At 40.1% G+C, this 18,752-nt stretch overlaps 1 protein-coding gene across 19 annotated transcripts in view; it reads left to right on the top strand.

Annotated features, from left to right (window-relative positions):
- Shab (potassium voltage-gated channel shaker cognate b) overlaps positions 1-18,752 on the top strand; it is a 69,865-nt gene that overhangs the window by 3,083 nt on the left and 48,030 nt on the right. For 18 of the 19 annotated variants that reach the window (XM_018102078.3, XM_018102077.3, XM_018102075.3 and 15 more), the window contains exon 2: positions 92-360. The exons of the other annotated variant lie outside the window; for it this stretch is intronic. The gene's annotated coding sequence lies outside the window, so the exon portion shown is untranslated. The remainder of the gene's footprint in view (positions 1-91; positions 361-18,752) is intronic. 19 annotated transcript variants of the gene reach the window in all.

The following is an 18,752-nucleotide window of genomic DNA, read 5'->3' as shown; positions in this document are numbered from 1 at the left end:
TTGTTTGTCTCTGTGTGTGTGCAATAAATGAGCCAAGTGGAGCGTATATTTTATATATGTATATTTTTTAAATATGTATGTTGCCTCGCAGAAAACGCGTGTGGCTGTGACAAATTCGGTGGCCATTCGAGGCGGAAAATGTAAGTCGCCGCAGCTTGAGCAGAAAAGGCCTCTCAGTGCGTAGGCTCCAAAGTGAGCAAAGCGGAAAGCGAGCGACGACGTTTCCAACTCTAAAAAACTCTCTCTCTCTCTGTAACTACTACAACTATACAAAATGTCTTTATAACTCAAGTCTATATAAATATATCTGCAATCTAAGCACCCAGCTCTACTTCTAACTGTGCGTGTACTTCTAGCGAGGTAAGTAAAACGGGGCTAACTGACTCCTCATCATCTAGTTGACTTGCAAATTAAAAACTCACATCTGCGTAGTCGAATATGATTATTAATTTTTAGTTCGCCTGGGGGCGTACACACTATGAAATTATATTAATTCGATCGATATTTTGACTAATTTAGGCAGCTTTGCATATTGCTGCGCCCGGCCTCCTGCCTGCCACCAGCTGCGGTCGAGTGCCCCCAGTTATGAGTCAATTAGCGTTCTAATTTGACATGCTACTTTACGTACTTTACCAACTTCACTTCACTCCGCTCAACTCGACTCGTTGAGGCAGTACAATTTCTTCAGAGTTCGTTTATCGATAACGAAACACGCTGAGCAAACACATTTCCGAATTGTCAAATAGCATTAGGGCTGTTCTGGTATTATACAATATATAAGTATATACAAGTAGAAAGATTTTTTGGTATGAAGACATTTATGTTTAGATATATTTATATATTCATATACATAAATATTTTGAACGCTTGATAAGTCAAGTGATAAGCAGCAGGGTGTGTTGTCTTAATTTATGAGTTTTGACAACTTGTGAGTAAGTAAGCGGGCGTCGATTCCATCAAAGCCCAATGTCCCAGTCAGCTCGCAGGTGATAAAAGAGCACACAAACAATGGGCCACGAGTGTCAGCAAATGGGGGACAGGAGGAGTGCAGGTCCCTTAATGGCTTTGCCAATTCCATTGTCAGCACGGGAGGTCAAACGTGTTCTAAGCAATTTACAATAGAACAAGCCAGAAAATTATAGTTGGGCTGCCCAACTAAGAGATACCCATGCTCACTAGATGTTCACTGAGTGTGCGTGCATTGCAATGCACAAGTCTCTAGTACTTGAAATACGTTATTATACCCTGAACCCATTGAAAATGGGAAATCAGGGTATAATGGTTTTGTTAAAAGTATGTAACAGGCAGAAGGAGGCGTGGCAGACCCCACAAAGTATATATATTCTTGATCAGGGCGACAAGCTGAGTCGATTTGTAGTATCATCAAATACTAGAGACTTGTGCTTCGGTATACACATACATTTTAACATTATGATTACGTTCTGAAAGTTTCATTACGATCGTACGCCTAGAAATTAAATTATTCAACAAATAAGTTCTCATAATATTGCCACCACTGCAGCGCAACCCAAGCGTAATCGCCTGTATATGTGAGTGTGTGTGTATGCGTGTGTTTATTTGTATGTGTATGTGTGTGCGTTTGTTTGTTTGTATTCGTGTGTGTGTGTGTGTGTCTGTGCTATTTATTATTGAAATATCAGTTGCTTGTAGAGTTCAGGGGATCTCGTAGTCGAGCAGTCTCGACTAGAGCTTTCTTTCTTGTTTTTTTTTTTTTAATTTGTTGCAAAGGGGGCGTGGTATCCAAAATCTGCAATTTACAAAATATTGGTATTCATCATATGTATATACTCAGTAAATCTGAAATCTCCAGGTCTAATAGTATGTAAGAAGGAGGCGTGGCAGACTCCACAAAGTATATATGTATTCTTGATCAGGGCGAAGAGCTGAGTCGATTTGGCCCTGTCCGTCTGTCTGTCCGTATGTTGGAATGCATCGATCTAAGAAGATTTAAGAGCTAGAGACTTGAATGTTCTTAGAATGTCCATATATATCGCGGATATAGAGTTTATCACTAAAAAACGATAACCCATCATTTTAATCGATAAAAAACTTTATCTAAAATCAGTTATAAAATTATATCTCCTACATATTTAAAGCTAAAGTTCCAAAATTTTTAATATATATAAAGATGCATTTTATACAAATCCGATTCTTATTAGAATTTACCCCCCACCCCTATAAACACCGCCTCACTATCATATTTGTAAAAAGCGTGTTTCAAATACTAGAGACTTGTGTTTCGGTATATAAACATTTACACATTATGGTTACGTTCTGAAAGTTTCAGTAAGATTGTACTTCTAGAAATGAAATTCTAAAACAAATGAATTTTTATAATATTGCAAATACTGCAGCGCAGCCCAAGCGCAGTTGCTGCTTACTGCGCAGTTAATAGAGCGTGTTTTTATACGTGCGTGCGGATGCATGTGTATGTATGTACATATATGTGCATGAAAAAAGTACAGAAAGATTAGAAGAATATCAGATTGGAGGGTTCAGGGTATCTTCTAGTTGAGCAGTCTCGACTAGAGTCTTTTTGCTTGTTTTTTCTTTTTTAATGTTATATGTATTAACGGAATGTATAATGCAATGTGTCAGCATACGAGCATACATATATATATTCCGTTGAATAATTCTCGAATTATAACAAGTCCAAATTCTTTCTTTATATTTTTATTTACTTAAAGAATTTAGTAAAACCTAAAGCAATATATAGCAAAAAAATCCATGAAAACTATGAAAAATAACTTCGAAGCACTGTGATTATCTAAGCATCTTTTAATCTTTTGCATTATCAGACTTCTTCTAAAACTGTGTTTTTATTAAAGTTGTGTTGTTATCTTTTAGACATTGTTTAAGCAGAGTGGTACATGGGTTCTCCATCAAACTACTCATGCACCTTTACACATATATTATATATATTAATATATTATACCCTGATTTTCCATTCTCAATGTATTCAGGGTATAAATTGGGTAAATTGTGTAAAAATTCGATGCCTGCTACATGAATGCATTCGGCATGAACAGAATATAAGCTTTACTAGCTTACTTACTTACGTTAGCATTGACTTGTCCAGAACTAGTTATTCGTCTCTTGTGATAGGTGCTAACTCAGCTCTCGGGATTGACACATTAGAGTAATGAGCCAATGCGAAAAGTTGAGATTATTTTGTAAACTCGGCGAGAGTGCGAATATTTGTTAAGCGTCACGCGATTTTGGGCAGTAAAAGTTTTGCCATTGGCTGATAGTCGCGCCATTTGCCTGACATTCCTATAATATATATTTGTATTGGAATACATATATATACATATATTATACATGTATATTTAAAGAAACGCTTAGTTGGTCCATTAAAGTAGTTAACTTGTAATGGGGCCAGCGTAAATTTGATGCCATTTACGCCAGGTCAATTGACATACTACGACAAGCCTTGTTGTAGTTCCTCCACCGTCTTCTGTGCATTAGCCATCCCGGATGTCCTTTGCCTGATGACGCGCATACGTTGGCAGCTTTATCTGCAGCGCGGCTCCCTTTGCCTTCAACCCGATTCAGCGAAGCGAATTTCCATTCATTTTTTGAAGGCATAATCAATATTTGGCAATGCGCCGAGTCTGCATATGACAAAGAGTCAGCTCGCCGAGAAACTACACGATACGCCACATATACCTATATTTGTGTCCATGTGTGTGACTGTCAGGGCATACAGGCTATTGAGTTATGTGTGCACTCGTTTCCGCATCTGAGTGCACTCCCAATGATTTGCAACGAAATGTTGAACGTTTTCTTGTTTTGTTCCTTAGCAGTCTCCCATGGTATGCCCTAGTATTACAGTAGAAGTAATCGTATAATGAAATTGTTATAAGCAAAATAAATTTGAATGGGTATGGGCAACATATAGTGTTTCAAGTAGGTAAACCCTCATTTCCCAGTCAAAACTCTCTTCCTTTTTATATGCCAATATCACGATCCACAATATGATTTCCAACTGGGTTAATTGTATCTAGTCCTCTACCACTCCATTCGTATGTTATATGACAATTTGCAGACGTTTTCTTCAAGGTTGTCATATCTGGAGCTGTAGTCGGCTTAGTATCTTTGCCATCGACTTTGTACTACTTATATATTGTTCACTTTAATGTTTCGCCTTCTCGTTCCCCTTTTTCTGTTTCTTTTTATGTTTCTTTTTCTTTTGCTTTTTATGTTATGTACAAGCGTCAGCGATAAAAATCAATCGCAACGACTCCGAGCAGCTACCGCGTTGCGTTTCGTACTTGATTGGTTTGAGCAAATTTTCGGTTTTTGGCACACATGCCACGTGCTCGTGCCACGTGGGAGCTCCATGCCCAGGTCCTTGCTAGACATGAGCAGGCCGTCTACTGCACTCGCCATTCTACATTCTGCATTCTGCTGGCTGCAGGTGCACATGCCGCACAGAAGGAGACCAAAAATATGCAAGATACATGTACGAGGGCGTTACCGGTCTGGCTTAAAGCGCGGACAGACGAGCTGGCTGGCAGGCAGAAACCGTCAAAACTTTCGTGCCGTGTGCCCCTTTAGCGCTTGTTGTCACGAAATGGCTGCCAAGATGGGGCTGCGCACCACAAATTTCTCTTTCAATTGGGCAATTGGAGCGGCAAACCCGTCGCTCCGTCGCTCCGCCGCCACGCCCCACGTCGTCGTCCATTCGTTTCGGCGTGTGTCTTGGATGTGCCTTGTCACAGACTTCTGGAGCCGCTCTTATTGTCCTTCAGGCCTGTCCTCGCCTCTGTCAGCCCTCTGCCTGCTTATGTATTATGAATACCCATCCAGCTTTAAATTCACTCATTTATGCAGACTCACATATGCGAACCTCCCACTGAGAGTGCGAACATTGAGATTTGAATGAATTAAGTGTCGATTGCTCACGCCTCGATCCAAACCGTGGCCCTAACGCAACGTAATTTATCTTTCGCCTCATTATGGACGAGCTAGCGAGGGCAAAAAATTAATTATCTGCTTATCTTTTGCTGTGCGCGTCACGGTCTAGGCGTTCCGTCGCCCCTCCGGCTGTATGAATGCGAGTTCCGTTGATTTGGCCACTTTGACGGAAGCAGCCCGTAAGTGTCAGCCGTTTATTCTAAATGCCAGCCAGCAAATTGTGTGTGGCAACAACAACAGCAACTCCAACAGCTACTGGCAACAAATTCCTCTACTCGGTCATGTGAGCCTTTTGACTGTGGCTGTAGTACTGCTGCAAGAGCCCCACTCAAAACGCAAAATGCAAAATGCAAAACGGAGAACGCGCAGGCAAAAATTTAAATATAATTTGCGAAAGATGAATAACAGACACAACGGAACTGTATCTGATCGTTGAAAGCGATCAGGAATGTGTGAATCTGATATTCGATTTTAGTCTCTTAAATAATTTGTGTTTAAGCTCAAGAAAACCCTATAGCAAGCTATTGATCATAGTAGTAACACTTTTCTGATAATAATTTTTAAAATAATAAATTAATTTTTATAATGCTCTCTTGGTGTATAATTAACAAGTAAGAAGGGTCTAGTCGATACAGCTCAACTAGGATATACCTTGAACCCTCGATACTGATATTCCAACGCACGTATAAGAACACGCTCTGCTAACTGCGCAGTAAGCAGCGATAGCGCTTGGGCTGCGCTGTAGCGTGGGCAATAGTATGAGAATTTATTGTTGAATAACTTCTTTTGTAGAAATACAATTTTAATTAAACTTTCAGAGCGTAATCATATGGTTAAAATGTGTATGCATTCTGAAGCACAAGTCTCTAGTACTTACAAATTTGTATGCATGCCAAATTTCAGCTCTCTAGCTTTTGTACCTTCTGAGATCGACGCACTCATACGGACGGACGGACGGATAGACGGACATGGCTTTATCGACTCAGCTCGTTGCCCTGAACAGGAATATATATACTTTATGGGGTCCTTCTGTCCGTTACATACTTTTTCACAAAGCCATAATACCCTGTTTTCCCATTTTCAATGGGTCCGCACGGTCAAAGATTCTTGTTAGTCGCTTACTACATTATGTTAAAGCTTGTAGACCTGCGTAGTAAACAGCGTGCTTCTGTAGAAAAAACCGTGCTCGACGGAGCTCAAGCTGTCGGAGCTCAACCCGTCATCAGCATCAGCAGTGACCCCTGACTCGGCCAACTACAAAGCATTGGCGGTTGCTCTGCGCTCCATTCTGCGAGGCAGCGCTAATTGCTGGCAGCTTCAAGGCCGCTGCAGCCGCCATTAGCGTCATCAGCATTAGGAAGAGTAACTATAATGGAACTTCATAAATGAGACTGTGATAATTTCAATTATCTAAGCAACTCTGTGGCAACCAATTCACCACTCGCCACTCGCAACTCAGAGCTGTCGAGTCGCGTCTCTGGATTTATCTCACAACAGCCTGGCATAATTTTTTTTTAATGGCGTTGAAACTCAATTAAGAAAACCCCTTCTTGTCACTGCTGTAAATTATATGAGAAGACTGTTCAAGCGTCGCTGAGGGCGTGGCTGATGGGCAGATGGGAAGATGGACAGACGCGTGTGTTTGTGATATCTTAATAAAGTTAAAAGCGCTGGCTCTTTTGTTGAACTTGTTACTGTCAGTTGCACACGAGCATAAATGGGCGGGACCACTGGGAGTGGGACAGCTTGTCGCAAAGTTTTGCCTGCTTTGCGAGTACCAGGCGCAAACAGGCGGCAGGCACATCCTTTGCCCCGAAGAGCGAGGCATGTCGTGCTGGATCAGATCAAAGCTTCTAAGGAAATTGAAAAATAAAATTTTTGCACGCGGTGAATAAAATGTAAAACGGGCAAAATACTAAATACAAAAACAAAACGTGCCAGACGATAGATGTTAGACGACAGACGAGAGGTGCGAGACAGAGACGAGAGACGAGGTCAGAGCCCAAACGATTCGCGTCAGCTTTAAAGTTTCGTGTTAAAACAGTGCCTCTCCTCTCCTCTCGGCGGACTGCTCGGGCTCAGTAATGGCCACCGGGGCTTTACGTCAGTGGCTTTATCTGGCTCTGCCTTTGTTGCCCCATTTGGCTGCAAGCAGCGGACGGCGCCACGTTGCAAGCGAAGCATGTGGCACTGTTTGTTTATTTATGTCACAGATGCTGCTGCGCCCGCGAGGATGTGCATTAAATCGGCTGTAGATGGAGTTGACTATGAGAACCAAACGAATTCCGACCAGCACAGAGACCTGTGCACAGAGAGTGATAGAGAGAGAGAGAGAGAGAGAGTGCTGCAAACATAAAGCGAGATCTATAGCTAACCACATGCACCAAAACATGGCTGAAAGCTTTCAAGGCATTTCTCTGCTCCGTTGGCTGTGTCGTTCACTTTATTATTAATGCATTCCACGGTACTACAGTCTAGCTCCGTGCCCAAGGCTTGACTGTACCTCCTTCTGGTAGGAGACACGTACCCAACATATGGCTACATTTTACGTGAAATACTAAAAGGAATTGAGCACAGGCTGCCTGCATGTAGTTAAGCGGGAGTGTTAGTATGCGTGTGTATGTGTGTGTGTTGCACTAAGAACAACATGTACTGGGGTGGACGTGAGCCAACACTATATACATTTATATTGAAAATATTTACCTGAGAGCTGACAGTGCACGCAGCAGGAGACGGAGTCGGAAGCGCGTTGCTCCTTCTGCCCAGTGAATGGCCTGCTGGGCTCTGTGTCGTTAGCCGCTCAAAAGGAAGGAGCTGCTCCTGCTCACGAAAATTGCTCTTCAAATAATTAATAATACCTGGCCGCTTTCACAGTAGTCTTCCGATTTATATGAGTATATAGACCTATCCCATTGGCTTAGGCCAGCTCACTTTCTGGACTCAACGAAAGGTAAAAAGTTTATCATTTCATAAGTTCAAAATGAATCGTTGCCTCATTTCCAAATATAACTTATATTACAAAACGAAATTCAATTGAAATGCCCTGATAATCAAATGGTAAAAGTTCATTATAAACAAGTAAGAAGACTCTAGTCGAGACTGCTCGACTAGGAGATACCCTGAACCCTCCAAGCTGATATTCTTATCATTCTGCACTTCTTTTATGCACGCACACATACATACACATGCATCCACCCTCACGCGCCCGCGCTCTGCTAACTGCGCAGTAAGCAGCGACTGCGCTTGGGCTGCGCTGCAGTGTGGGCAATAGTATGAGAATTTATTTGATGAATAACTTTTTTTGTAGACATGCAATCTTAATGAAATTTTCAGAGCGTAATCATATGGTCAAAATGTGTGTATATTCTAAAGCACAAGTCTCTAGTACTTGAAATACGTTTTTTGCAAATTGGGGGCGAAGGGGGCGTGGTATCCAAAATCTGTTGATTACAAAATGTTTGTATTCATCATATATATATACACAGTAAATCTGAAGTCTCTATGTCTAATAGTACTCCAATGAGGCTCAAAAAACAAAATCAATTTTTCGATTATTCTCGATAAAAAAGTTATCGGATGAGTTATCGAAAAAATAAAGCAAACTCGTACTGCGTATGGTATACACGAGTATGCACAAAAATTTCAGCTCTCTAGCTCTTATATCTTCTGAGATCTCGGCGTTCATACGGACAGACGGACGGACGGACGGACGGACAGACGGACGGACGGACGGACAGACGGACAGGGCTATATCGACTCAGCTCATCGTGCTGATCAAGAATATATATACTTTGTGGGGTCTGCGATGATTCCTTCTGCCTGTTACATACTTTTACACAAAAACATTATACCCTGATTTCCCATTTTCAATGGGTTCAGGGTATAAAAAAATCAGCAAAAAAATCCCTTTAGCAGCAGTCAAAAATCACAAACAAATCAATAAAATTGCAAAGTTTATTTGCTGCATAAATATACAAATCAATTTTTATGTGCGCTGCCTCTCAGAAGCGCGCAGTACTGCCATAAGGCATCTGCCTGACAGCACTTGTCATAAAAATTATGAAATTATGTTCCTTGGGCATGCGAAAGACCTGAACAACAACACTAGTCATGATCATCAAGTCGCGCCTCGGACCTGACTAAGAGATACCACTCAATTTGTCTGCTTGCACAGGATAAATCAAATATATACTTGCTCCTAAGCAGATGGACATTAACTCTTGCAGCTCTTTTCACTAAATTATAACATTCATTAATATTACACTAATCATCTCTTGAGAGTATTTTTCGCCATGCTTGTTTATATTTGTTGTATTGCGACTGTACTATTTTCTTATATTGTTGTTATTCCTTTTATTATTCAAAATATAATCTAAAGCAATATACAATTTTTTTGGTGTACTGCAATTAAATGAATATTCACATTCAATATGATGTGATATTTTATATTTGAAATCTTTTCAATTCACCTGATCCATATCAATTCTTTTAGAACTCAACATTTTATTAGGGCTGCGCTGAAAATTCTCTTGTCGAGTCACTTCAATGATGAAATACTTCCGCTTGGCCTTACCATATTTCTTGCGTTTTTTCTGTTCTCGATGATTTGTTTGCTTTGCATTTGTGAAATATAACTAAAATAGATAAATCCCTCTGTACATTCATATAGTTCACTTGTATTTCTGCATGTATTTATTTCATTTTATTTTAATTTTTATTTATTTTTACTTTTATTTTCTCATTTACTGACTTTAACTTCACTCAGGCTTACTCTTCTATAAACAGTTAGAGCTTAAATTGGCTACAGTTAAGAGTGTATCCCATGTGATTTTCAATTCACTTCAATTTTGTTCAATGATAATTCCTTTTGATGTTTTTGAACATTCAGTAATGGATCTTTCAGATGCCGTTGAGATTTTAAATAGATAATCCGAAACTATTTATTGTGCTGCGTAAACAAATATTTTAAGCTCATTGGGTAAATTCTCTGTGTCGTAACTGTTTGCCAGGCCATATACAGTCATTCAATAAACTTTTCGTAATCAGGCTTAGCTATTTCGTATATGCTTTGTGGGCCTGATTTGTAGTTATGTGCATGTGCGTGTGTTTGTGTGTTTCTGAGGCAACGTATTTGCTCAAACGAGCATACAAATATGTGCAAAAGCCTCGCTCTGTGTGTGTGTGAGCTTATATAGAAATCGTAATAGTTGTTGTTGTTATCATAAGCACTCTTGAAGCGTTAAGCATTGGCTGTATAATCGCACTTATCACATCACATCAACATCAGCATTATCATCAACTTTGCACCGTGATGTATGTGGTTTCCTCAATTTTTTTGTCTAGTGTGGAGCACTTTACGCTCAAGTAGAGATTATCGCAAATTTGTTTACTCAACTCGAATATATATATATGTAGTATAGGAGAGTGCCGATGCTCGTGTGTGTATGTGAGTGTGCAAACACATTTTGCGTCGATTTTTCAATTCCTTTTTGGCGACTGCCTCTGACAGGCGACATCAACGCACAAACACTGTGCCAATGGTATGGCCAGTGTATGGGGAGTGGCTTCGTGTGGGAGCCACGTAAACCGTAGACCTAAGTCGATCTACGGCCCGTGTTGCTGGTTGACATAATTTCCATGCAATTGATTGACAATTGCGGCATTTTGTGGCACATTGCAAACAGGCGACCCGCCGGGCGATGTATCGATTAGCCCCTGGCAGGACACGGCGCTGCGAGCGATGTCGCGCTGTTGACATGGCCGACTGGATAGCCCACAGTGGGTGGCCGTAAGTGTAATTGAATTGAGCCACAAAAGCGTCTATAATTTGTTGCATGCAGCGTCAACAGACCATAGTTATATGCACCGTGAGTATTTGCATACGCACAAGCCTCTCCCATATCGACGCTCGCAATGCCATTATAATTTGCGCCTGCAAGTAGGCAGCACTCTGGCGCGTCTCTGGGGACTCTGCGACAAGCAGCTGCTGCTCAGCTCAGGCCCAATCACGCTCAGCCCAGCTCTTCTCCTCTCTGCTCAGCTTAGCTCAGCTCAGCTCGGCAATCTGAGAAGATTATCTCGTTACGCTGCACGGGGACGCTGTCAAAGGGTGCAGCCAAGCAAAAGGCGAAAAACAATTAAGAGAGTGCGACTGTATGCGTGCGAGTGTGTGCAAGGGTGCCATGTGTGTGGCATGCATGAATGAATCCGTTGTCGTTCGCCTGCAGGCTGGCAGCCTGACTGCAGCTTGACTGCCTATTGTTCTAGACACGTTTAGAGCGCGTTGCAGCTGCACTGTAGTGCGCCAGTGGAGCAGCAACATCTTGACATTCGCAATGACACAAGTCATTGTGCTCGCCAGCCCATTCTCATTCACGTTCGTAGGGCGGGGCTGCCTCGTGCCGCGCCTTTGTTCCACTCATTGAGCTGCACAAAGCTTACGCTAAATTGTGGAGCTTGTGCCGTTAAGAGAAGGGCGTGTGTAGGGCGAGGGGCGAGCAACGACCAGTTATATGAGTATCTGCATCTGACAGAAACAACCCGAGGTACTTCAAATTAAGAAACACTCCACGCACTCAGCCCCATCGAGATCTAACAGCAGCACTTTCCGCATGTAAATAACAAACGAACTCAGATCCCAAATGGAAAAATGAAATTTCTTGCCGCGCAATTTGTGTTTGTAAACGAAACAAAGCATTTCTGAGTTATCTTCTATCGTAAGAAAATTCTTCTGTCTTAAGCAAATAAAAGCAATTTTTAATCGAACTACCCTCAGGAATCCGACATTTGTCAAGGCAGGTGTACTGAATGCGAACTATATATATGGGGCAAGTCATCTATTTGAATGCTCGATATTCAGATCTATCAGAGATTTTCTATTTGCTTTATGTGAACCTTAATCTGAAAGTGTATTTGATTTATTTTGTTGATTACAAAAGACGGAAGTTCGAGTTCATTTAGTAATTTAATTATGCCAATTAAATGTATAATAGCATTTTTGTGGGACTCAGTCCATTGGGTTATTAAAAGAGCAATATCAAAGCAAGAATATCTGAAGACGTATTAAAGAATTGCTGAAAAGTATTTATGATCAACCATAAAATACTCGCATTAAAAAACAATTAAGAAATGCCGAAAGCTTTTCGCTCCTTCGTCTATAATAAATAAATGGATTTTTCAGCCGACGCACAGACAGGAAATGGATGTTCAGGTATGTTTTGTATTCAATAATAAGCGCATGGAGCTGCCGGAGCTGTATCAACAAAAGCCACTTTACAGGTGCATTCGGTTGAGGCAGTTGGCTAAGTCCTAACAGCTGTGCCAGCATTTATGCAATTAATTTATTTTAGGCATTTATTAAATAAATAGGTAAACATGCAGCGCTCTCTGAATACAAAACAAATAATATATTAGCGGGGCGAGCGGAATATACCTATATATACAGACGTATTTGTATATACATATCTGGCAGGTCTGATTTGGTCTGGTTGCTGCTGGGACTGTGTTCTAGGTACTTGAACGAATCCATTTATTCGTTTATCAGGTGGTTTTCCCAAACGCCTTAAAATAGAGTCTGTTTTCAATGAGAGCCAAAGAGAGGTATAAAGAGAGCGCGAGAGAGTGTGAGAGAGAGCGAGATGACGTGCAAGGCTGCGTGTGCTAGGCGGGTATGTGGGCCAACTGAAATAGCCGGCAACTGCGACTGCAGCATGGATCCACTCCTATCTCTTTCTCTCTCTCTTTCTCTCTCTCTCTCTCTCTCTCTCTCTCTACCTCTCCTCCACACTCTCACGATGCGAGTGTATGCGCTTTGTGTGTGAATTTTATTTTAAATTTAGCAAAATTCAAGAAACGCTGCACACAAAAATAACCTCTTACTCATGTGGGTTGTGTGTGTTGCCTTCGTTTCTGTTTTTAATTAGTTTACAACAATCATCTATTAATACGCTTAAGATTTATAATTCCTCGCGCGATATGCTAGTATATTTGTGGCGCTACTCGCACGGCGACCTGTGCGCCTCATGTGTCAACGCGGCGAATGCGTAATATGCGTCTGTTTGTTTATCTGGCTACTCTTGGGCCATTCCATGATTGTTATTGTTTTCCCTGTGTGGCAGGCGCCAACAGCACTTGAGTATAAACAACCATGGCTTTCGCATAGAATTTGTTTACAAACATCAGCTCTCTTCCAATGTGTGCGTGTGTGTGTGGTTGTTACTTTCCATAGCACAATGAAAGTCGTTTATGGCCTACATATGTTCAGATCGATTGGAAATTTGCTAGCAAACGATATTCGCATTTCACTAGCCCATTGCACTGATGCCCACGTATATTTTCAGATAAAAATTTAATTTCGCCGTTTGCCAAGTGGCAAGAGCTCATTTTCACGTTTTCACAATATCCCAACAACAATAAATGGCAGCCAACAGCATCTAAGTGCACAAAGTCCACTCTTGGCGCTCGGCGGTTGCATTTGCCCCGGCAATGCCGTCATCAGTTCAAAAACTGCGCCTTCCGCCTGCCCGCCAAAGGAAGCAGCAGCAGCAACAGCGGCATCGGCATCAGCAACTGATAAGACCCCAGCCATGGTCGGACATGCCCCAACGAGGAAAGTTTTGTGCCATTAGCATTGTGGCTGCTACGGCAGCATTACCTCAGTTCCCATGGATGCCAGCCAACCGCCACAGAAGGTCATTATGTTTATTAGTTGCACTTATTTTAAGACTGCGCCAGCGCCAGCACCAGCGCCTCCTCTTGCGCCTCCGCCTGCATCTCCAGAGCGATTTGCACTTGCTGCACGAATGCGAATTTATTTCCGTTTTGATTGTGTCATGTTGGTAATTTTAGCGCACGCTGCGTATACGCAACGCCCGCACTACTTCGAACGCAATGTCTGCTAGCGCGCTGCACTTCGCGCCGGCTGCCTTAAGAGCAACCCAAATGCAGCTCATAAATTAGTTTTATGAGACTTTATTAGTAGTGTTGGGCTGGCCATTGTTGTTGCTTAGGCCGGCTGGCGTTTCAAGCTAGTTTTCTGGGTCGTAAATTATGTCAGTGCAACTGCAGCTCAGAGCGAAGAAGCTTACGGGTCTCTTGCCGGCTGACACCTGCCTGTGGCTTAGGCATTGTTGTGGCTTTATTGATTTCTGATTTAGAACCGCAAAGTGTTACATAAATATGACGCCCCTCGCAGTGAATGTGGCACAGCAATATTTAAATGAATTTATATTAAATAATTAATTACGAGAGTTACAAAATATATATTTATATTATAGATGAATCGAAAATATGTAAATTATATAAATAAAAGAGAAAGTTTAGTAATATATGAGACCTCATTTTAGATAATACTTGACTGGGAAAATTTGATTAGCTGAAATTATAATTATCTATTCTATTTTTTGTATATTATATACATTTGGCATAGCTTTAAAAAGACGTCCTTCTGCTAAATTTTCTTAAGTTTAATCTTTTTAATACTCAAATGCTAAAATTAACATTAAGCATATAATGTAGAAAAAACAATAGAAGTTTTTAGTCATAAAATCTTATATAACGGTTTGGCATATTTGTTGGAAATGCTCTAAGTGTAACTCACATTGATTTAAGAAATATAATACAAAATTAGATAGAATATAATAAACGTTCCACATATTATAACTTAACAATTTTATAAAATTTCATTAAATATTCAACTTTCATCATTATCGTTATTAGTTATTAAACTGCTGAAACTCATTTGGATAAATTTAAATTGGAAAAAATAAACATTAAAAAAAAAAATTCACACACAAAGCTAATTCAGAGCTCAACTCTATTTGTCTTCAGGTTAAATAAAAATGAAGTAACTCGTTTAAGTAAAAAATAAATTTAAATGAATTACAAAATAATCAAGAATTCAACTTAAATTTTGCTCCTGCTCCTCTCCTGGTGCAAATTCCATCAATATTAATAGTATACAAACTTAATTTAAAATTAATTGTTAATTATTGCATAGTGAATCTTCCTTTCACTAGTGCCTGGGGCTTTGAAGTTGCACATGTTCAGATAGTGTAAATCAAGAACGTTTTCTGCACAGCCCATGCAAAATATTCATGCTGCAACTCTCCCTTACGCTGACAGCTTTAAGCCCATGCTAACTAAAAGGGCTTAATTATGTATTGCACATTGTTCCGAGCACGTTAACAAACTGTGCACACAGCGCAGCTATCGAGCATTTCATGCCTTTGCATAAATTTGCGGATTGAGGTTGTGTGTCGTAGCCCCTTGGTTCCGCTCACCCCTTGCTCGACATCACTCTGTGGATCGCACTCGGGCCTCTTGCATGCCCATGGATAGAGGCCGAAGGCAAATGGCGAACGACCGCAAACACACAACATAAACAAAATGTGTGTGAGGCAAAAAGGCAGCAATCGGATGTTGCAGACTGCCCGATGCTCTACACTTATCAGTTGCATTGCAACAAAACTTACTCATTAAGGATGTGGATAGCATCCCCATCTATTATGAGCTCACTCAACTTTGACTCAAGATTTTATGTTCGAGGTCATCGCAATATACCCCTGCTTTCGCCATGTAATGAGTATATAAGCAATACCAACAAGCAAAGTTCGATGCATGCAACGAGGCCGACGCAATGTTGGGGACGAGGCTGGGAATGTGAATAGGCCTGGGACCCGTTACAGGCCAATAATAAAAAGTGGCTGTAAAAATGTCATTTATGGCTTCAACTACACTAATTTATTGCCTGTTTGCCGGGTAATGCGCAATTAAAGCTGCCAAGTGTATTCAATTAATCTCAAAAGTCATGACAATGCATATGCAAAGGCTGTATGCGATTGGCCCTGTGAATAACATTTAAAATACCGTCAACTCTCTCAAGAGTGCAACGAAAAGCCATAATTGAATTTAATTCTTGCGATTTACAGATATAATTAAAGTCATTTGCACTTGACGCAAACCCTTATAAATCTCAGCCCGAGTGGCTGCCAGCTGTGGTAGCAAACAGTAACTCAGAGTGCTCACAGGCATAACATCTATTATACGTAAGCCAACTATGAGCATTGAGTAATAGTTCAATACGCATTACCTTTATATTTTTTTTTTTAACTTACCAATTATGACAACAAACTTAAGATTTAATTGAATGGAAAACTATATTTTGCATTGTACATACGGAAGATGTAATTTGAATGACAAAAATGATACACCGCATTGCCTTTTATATGATTGTTGAGCAATTTTGTGCTCTGTCGTTGAATATGTTGAATATGGAGTAGAATATCCGGAAATCAGGGTATAATCAATTTATTAAATGTATGCAAAAGCCAGAAACACGCGTGGCATACATTCCTAATATATTCCCAGGGATCTTAAATAGAGCACACAACTTGGGGTTCTTTGGAAAAATCGATAACTGCCCCCGGTTTTAGCGATAAAACTCATACCGAAAATCTATAAGTATCTTTAAAGTCAGACTGTAAAGACAGTCCTCAAATTTTAAATATAGATTCATGTTTCTTTTGTAGAGTTGTAGACTATTTTTATGATTCAGGGGATCTCAAAGTCAAGCAACCTCGACTTATTTCTTTATACATACATATATAATTTATATACTTTAATTCATTTTGGCAAAAGAATTATTTATTATTTTCTATTTGGTTAGTGGTCTTACCAAACTTACTTTTAGGTACTTTTTAGGTGATATTTTGTTATAGAAAATAATAAATAATTCTAACCAAATATTATTTGTTATTAGTAAGTGGTAAGACATAACAACCAACCAATTTATATACGCTTCGAGCATTACATATTTGCACAAAGGTTATACGCTTTCGTATCAGCTGCTGGCCTGTGATAAAGGCCAACAGCAACGCTTGTCCATAAACAATTGTTGATGCTCGTTGAAAGCCAATTAAATTCATGCGCTGAAATGCACGCGCACTTCAAAGGGAAGCGGCGAGGGCGGATGGGGTGTATGCTTGCGCGTGGGAGTGGCAAGACAGAAAATGACACGCACACACACAGACAATCACATGTACGAAATGTCAGCTGGTCCATAAAGCATTTCTGCCTACACGGACGCGGCCGTTAATATACCAAGCCGAGCAAAAACAAAAAAATAGAAAGAAAAATGTAAAAATAACACAGAATTTGGTTCATTACTGAAAGGCCACCTTGACGTTGCTGCTTGAACTCATGCCAGAGAACTATTGAAGGGTGTTGCGAAGGTCTGCAAATAACAGCCAGCGACACATTTCAGCTGTAGCCAGCACCTTTACTTTTTGATTACATCTCTGCCTACGAAAGTCACTTCTTGGCTCTCTCATTAAGGAGAAGTGCGCACTTTTCCATGTGGCTGATGTTACTGTTGCTGCTTTTATTGTTTATTTTGAATCGCCGACATAAGTATAAACAATTTGTGCTAGCATCGAATTATACGAGTATGCAATTAGTTTATGTAGCCATCATTTGGGCCCATTATTTGGCGACCTTGAAATGGCTTCTCCCCCACCCCAGAGCGCGTGAGTGAAATCGTAAATGTAATTGGACAAATGGATAAACGAATAAATGGACAAATGGAAGTCGTACTTTGAGTGCCTCTTGTGCGTTGTTGTCTAGGACAGTTTTTGCTGTTAGTCATAAACTGACCCATATACAGCAATCGATGTAAACAGTGAATGTGTCTTTTTTTTATACTGCTTACTGCACAGTTAGCAGAGCGCGGGCTTATGCGTGCGTGTGGATGTGTATATATGTATATGTGCATAAAAGAAGTAGATAATGATTAGAATATCACCTTGAAGGGTTCAGGGTATCTCCTAGTCGAGCAGTCTCGACTGGAGCCTTCTTACTTGTCTTTTTTTTTTCCTTCTTGCTTATCCACTTTTATCAATGCCGCAAAACTATACAGTTTTCCACGAACACAACACGAAAAGCGATTTCAGTTCTGTGCACATTTGCTACAATGTGGCTTTCGAATACAAAATAATTTAGCAAAACTTTTGGTTTTTCACACGTACCCCGCACAACAAATAACAAATCCGTATATATAGTTGGATACTCGCATATATAGTTTATACCGTAACATTGCTGCGCTTCAGCTTTGATTGAAAAGCAACGGAACAAAAAAATACAGACGAGTTGATTCATATATGATCCATTTCATTCTCTGTTCAATAAATAACCAGGCATTATAAAATCGAATATAATAAATCGAAATAGAGTACAGTATTATGGATAAAGATACATATATACATATTAATATTCAAAGAACAAAAACGTTTGACTGTCTCAGTGAGCTGAACTTGATTAACATAGATATTCTCCTAACTGCTAGGCAAAGCATTGCCATTAAGTTACATGCCAAAGAATTGCCAGATCATGAATTTATTTATTTACAGGGTATCTTGCGACTGTACATAATTGTTCTCAAGTGCATTTTTCACATTAGTTTAAAATATTTCTAAGAGATTTCGGCAGTTTATCATTAAATATTCACTGGCATGTGACTATGTCTTCCGTGAGCTCTCGGCTGCCTCACCGCCCTTAGCTGAAAAACGCAGCCACGTTAATTTGAAGGCACTTCAGAACAAATTATTCAGCAACAAATTATATTGTTATCACACCGAAGATTCAATACACTTGCTAGCAAATGTATACAATAATCAACTATAAAAAATATATTGTATATAAAAATTGGAAACATATGTATCTATAATGCATATATTAAATTGTTTTACGATTTAGTTTAGACTACATGACTTAAAGAGACTGATTAGCAATAGAAAGGGTATATTTTCTATATCCAA

This window comes from Drosophila navojoa, chromosome 4 (genome assembly GCF_054131105.1).
Source record: "Drosophila navojoa isolate 15081-1374.11 chromosome 4, UAZ_NAV_1.0, whole genome shotgun sequence".
NCBI lineage: Eukaryota > Metazoa > Arthropoda > Insecta > Diptera > Drosophilidae > Drosophila > Drosophila navojoa.
Note: the sequence above shows the minus strand (reverse complement) of the source record. Positions and strands in the feature narration are given on the sequence as shown.